Source organism: Monodon monoceros, unplaced genomic scaffold, assembly GCF_005190385.1.
Source record: "Monodon monoceros isolate NGI ecotype Baffin Bay Population unplaced genomic scaffold, NGI_Narwhal_1 Super_Scaffold_12, whole genome shotgun sequence".
Lineage (NCBI taxonomy): Eukaryota > Metazoa > Chordata > Mammalia > Artiodactyla > Monodontidae > Monodon > Monodon monoceros.
This window is the reverse complement of record NW_021703768.1, coordinates 144568302-144573819: the sequence shown is the minus strand read 5'-3', so window position 1 is coordinate 144573819 and position 5518 is coordinate 144568302.

Below are 5518 nucleotides of genomic sequence, written 5' to 3'. Positions count from 1 at the left end.
AATGTAGTTCCCGCGAGAACTCACATGTATCGCGAGACTTTACGCCCTGGCGGCGCGTAAAGGCAAAAAAGGGAGGAAGGTCCGAGACTGCCACGCCCTACCTACAGCGACTGCGCAGGTGCAAGTAGAGCGCCTTGGGCTTGGCGCAGACGTGGTTCTGTGGCTCGTCAGTCTTATTCAGGGTTGGTCCTCTAGGTGTTTTTTTGTTTGTTTGTTTGTTTTCGTAACGACAGTAGCTTCTGGAGGGACAGTGTTACTAGAAGGCGAGGCGGTGGGGGAATTCCATAGTGTGCTGGCCTAACAGCGCGTTGGCCAATGTGCGTTCTGAAAGCTCTGCCCTGTGACCTCCAGGAATTTAAATCAGTGTGACAGTGCTGAAAAATGTTATAGACAGAATCACAGTTAACGCTTATAGGACAGAATGACAGTTATTATAATGGCCTTAAACACCTGAACCTTCACCACGCGCGAGTACAGGCTAAATTTTACACGGATTATCTCATTTAAGCCCGCCAACAGCCTTATGAGGTAGGTATTATTGTCTTTTTCTGCAAAGGAAAACAAAGCCCCCAGAAGAAAGATATCTTGGCCAAGTGGTAGAACCAGAATTTGAACTAATCCAGTCTGCTGCTGAAGTCCAAGCTCTTGCGTGTGTCTTTAAATAATGATTTTATATTTTGTAAACCTGATGCCTATTCATTATTCAAAATTCTAGGCAATAAGAAATAATAATAGCCAACATTTAGTGAGCACTTCTGAGTCCTAGCAGCTGTCGTATGGATCATGTTGTGCTTTTGAGGCCATCTTTTCTTGCCTACTTGGAGATTTGGCCATAGGTGCTCTGTTTTTCACATCAGTTTTTTCTTCCCTTTGAACAAGTAAACATGCTATAATGACTTCCATCTCAAAAAATAACACTAACCTCCCTTGACCTCAACCAGCTACCACATCATTTATTTGCTTCCCTTGATAACAAAATTCCTGAAAAACAAAAAAATTTAGGCTCATTATTTCATTTTCTTACTTTTTATTCTTTTTTCCCCACTTCAGGTTTTGGTCCCATCACTCCAGTGAATGGCTCTTCTCAACGTCACCAGTGAGTTCTATCTTGCAAAATCCGTTATTCAGTCCTCATTTCTCTTAACAATTGATAGAGTTGATAGTTCTCCTTGAGTCTCCTTAGGTCTTGGGATGCCACACCCTCCCTGCTTTTCTCTTCTTAATTTCTTTTGCAGACTTCTATTTCTAACTGAGGTAGGCCATACTAAATAAAGGATTGTTCTGGGTTTGAAGACTGAAAACAATGATGTCTTCATGTTGTTCACAGTGTACCCTAGCAGGTGTATTTGGGGTCTGAATGAGTCAGATGTTCCTTCATTTGTCACCACTCCCATGTTCTTGAATAAATGAAATCTGATTTTCCCTTTCATTTGACAAAGATTCTTCAACTCAGGAGTCAGGAAGATACCCATTCTAGCTTAGGCCAATCATGACTGGCCGAAATTAGGTAATCTATAATGTATCTGAACTTCATTTTTCTCCTTTGTTACATGAGAATGTAAACCTACATTTCACTGATGTTTCTTTCATATCTAATATTTTTAAAGTATTTAAAACTTGTAGCTGAGTGACCACAGTGTGCTAGGCATAATGCAAAGAATTCAGAAGGTGGTCATTGCCACTTGACTCTGGAAGATGCTCACAGCGTAGTAGAGGATTAAATAAAAGCAAATATAAATAACCACAGGGATGTGTATAAATGTCACGTGAATGGTATATACCCTACACTAAAGGAGATGTGTGATGGGAGAGGTCAGGTTTGTCATGGTGTTTCTTTAACGTTCCACAGTGCAGGAGGCACTTGAGCAGGGCCTTGAAGGTGGCTGAGCTAAGCAAGGAGGAATACATTCAAGGGGAGGGGACAGTATTAGTAAAATCATAGAAGCTACCCGTTTCAAAATTAAAGTCAATCTTTAGGAACTGTCTGGATAGGGTGCTGCCTATACCACCACTGGACAGTAGATGTCACAAGTGAAATGAATTTAGAGGGTCCCTGCTTTTTTTGGATAACTTGCTTAAGATTCACAGTTACAAATGCAGTTCCGCATACTGAGATGAGGTCCACATACCATGTGCTAAATGCCAAGGGTCAGGAAAATAATGCATCTGTCATTTTCAGTTTATATAATAAGAGATTTGATTTTGCCTCCTCATACAGAGTAGTGGATTCCTCAAGCATAGCAAAGGAACTTGGATGCTGGGAATACAGTTCCTAATATTATTGCTATAATATTACTTCTAATAATAATAATATTTCTAATTGTATAATTCATAATATTATACTGTTCAAAACTTGGATAGACTGCTGTAGTAAACTGGCCATCATTCCTTCACTATGACTGTTCTAGTGGAAAAGAGAGGACTGGTTATCAAAAATGGTGTAGAAGGGAGTGGTTGCATTGCACTGAAAGCTGTGTGTATTTTGACATGCACTTATTGAATGAGTAAGGTTTTTTTGGTACCACAGGTGAATAGTCTCTGTCCTCAAGGAACTTAGAATTTAGTGGAAGGGGCATTTACCAAACAATAAACCATTACTCAGAGTACGACTTAGACTTTCTTGTTCCTTCATAATATTAAGGAAAGCTCTAAGCTAGGGGCCAAAGAAGAGCAAGCCCAGGACCCTGAGACACAGAGTTTGCAAATAAGAGCTGGATTAATTTACAAAGTTCCATGATTCATAGGATGGACCAGGAGATGAAGTTTTGGAATTTATACTCAAGGTTGTGGTAATTAAAACATGGAGAATGGCTGAGGTCAAGAAAGAGGCTTAGAGAGAGAGAAGAGAGGGCTGTGTGCAGGACTTCGGTCGTTGTCCTAATCTTTGGAACAGGAGGAGAATAAGGATCCAACAAAATAAACAGAAGAGCCATTTGAGAAGAGATCAGGAAATTGAATTGTCACAGCTCCTTCTGTGATGACTTGATACCAAAATGAATAATTGTACCAGGTGGTGGGTTTGACTACTTAGTAGTAATAGTGACCATACCAGCCTAGTCTGCAGTCTCTCCTGGGTTGGCTATGTATAGCAGCAGCTTCAACTCTTCATGAGCCCTACTGCTATATTCCTTTTCCCCCTGAATAGGTGCAGTCCTCATTCAGAGCAAAGGTGCATTATCCCAATATTGTGGACATTTATTGGTTAACTTTTCAGCATCAGTTCCCTCCTGCTTTTCCTTCCCAAAGCATTCTGATTATTCTTTGGGTAAGTCATTTTTCCCTCCATTTTCAGCCATGTGGATTGTTTAAAATTGATCCTACCCTTCAACTCTAGAGTCACTCTGGTTGTAGTAATTGGTTCAGGGATGTGCATGTGACTAAATCCAAGTGGGTGAAATAAAATGAGATACTCACTGGGACTGCTGGAAAAATGGATTTTGTTAACCCCTTCTGTACTTAGACTTTGCAGCCCAGAGCTGCCAGCTGCCATCTTAGATCCGTGAATCTTAAGTCAGCTTGAAATAGGATCAAAAGCAGAGCTGATAAATAGGAAAAAAGAGTCTTGGCCATGCTATTTGGGCCCTACATCAAGCTCCTCTTGAAGCTAGAGATATCCCTGAACTGTTTAGTTTTTGCTCAAATATCAATAGCTTCAATCTGAGTTTTCTGTTATTTGAAATGTAAATAATTTTAACCAATACACTCAATAATACTTATGTCTGAGCGTGAATGGACTAATTAACCTGTCAGCTTCCCATTCTACATTTAGGAGTTTATGAGGCTAAAACTGAAAGTTGCTAACTTCCAGGGATAAAATCTAGTGATGGCTCCTCTGAGAAAAATGTCTTGGTTGAACCCAAAGGAAGGTTTACCCTAAACGAAGGGGCCTAGTCTACAGTGGAGGAAAATAAGGATCCAAACAGCTTGTATGTAATCCCTTTCTTGGCACCACTTCACATTACCATTACATCCCCGTTAAGCTTACTTCTTCAGATGATTTTAGCACCTAAGCCAGTTAGAATTAAGATGCAGTGTTTATACCAGTTATGGTTTTTACTTGCCAAGAATAGTACCCACTCTAGTTAGTTCAAGATATATATGTACATAAAAAATTCTAGAGTCCTGATTTCTGCAACTATTCACAAAACTGTAGTTACTACTTGTGACTTCCTGTCTTCCAGTATCCATTACATATTCCTTTTATTTTATGACAGTACCTCAACTAGTTGGGGCCCTTTATCCAGTACTGTGACCCTGGATAAATCTACACTGCTGAATAAAACATATTCACTAGTTATGAGATATGTATATATATATATATATATATATATATATATATATATATATTACTCACTGTGCTGTTGGCCCATATTTATTTGGTCTGACTCGAAGTGGGATGGGATAAAATTTAGGGTCCTGTTCTTTCTCTGTGAGCTTGGAACTGTCACACTGCTTTTCTGTATGGAAAGAAGTGGTGACTGTCTCAGTGTTGTAATGCTTAGTTTAATGCATTTTATTCTTAGGAAAAACAGCTTGGGAATGCACACAAAATACATTGAATACTCCAGTTCAGTAATACTCGCCTATGAGCTACCTCTTGCCTATTGCCACTAGGTGACAGTCTTTGCAAATATTTTATCTGCCATGACCATCTTTCTGTTACAAACATTAAATTCTGTTGGTAGATATGGTTACCATTCTAGTTTCAGGCAGAAGATAAGCCAAATGCACATATTTATTAGCACCTATACTCTCAGTCTTTTGAGATCATAGTTATTCCTCATCTGGATCATTCTTCTCCTCCTACTTAGTTTACTCCATGCTATAGAGTGAATTGTGTCCCCTACAAATTCATATGTTGAAGTCCTAACCCTCAGTATGACTGTATTTGGAGATAGGGTCTTTAGGAGGTAATTATGATTAAATGAGGTCAGAGGAATGGGGCCCTAATCCCATAGAATTGGTGGCCTCTTATGAGGAGAGGAAGAGAAAGAGATGTCTCTTTCACTCTCTTTGTACCACAGAAAAAGGGCCATGTGAGAGAAGCATCTGCAGGCCAAGAAGAGAGCCCTCACCAGGTAATGAGTGGGCCAGCACCTTGATCTTGGACTTCCTAGCCTCCAGAACTGTGAAAAATAAATTCTCTGTTGTTTAAGTATTTCACTATTGCAACCCAAGCACACTAATAAACACCATCTCATCCTTTTCACTAGAGAAGCCCTATGACTAAGAGTTAAGAATACAGTACATGTTCTAGACTCAGCATCTGGGTTCAACTGCAGGCTCTGTTACTTCCTCTGGTTGCCTTTAACAAACTGCTTAGCCTCTCTAAGCCTCAGTTTCCTGGAGTACAAAATGGGATAATCAAAGTATCTAATTCAGTAGTTTGTTGTATGGTTTAAGTGAGCTAATACTTTTTAAACCTTTAGCATAATGTCAGTAAGTAGTAGCTGTTATTATGTCAGTAAGTAGTAGCTGTTATTATTAAGAGCATTGTCTCAGCTCAAATGTCACTCCC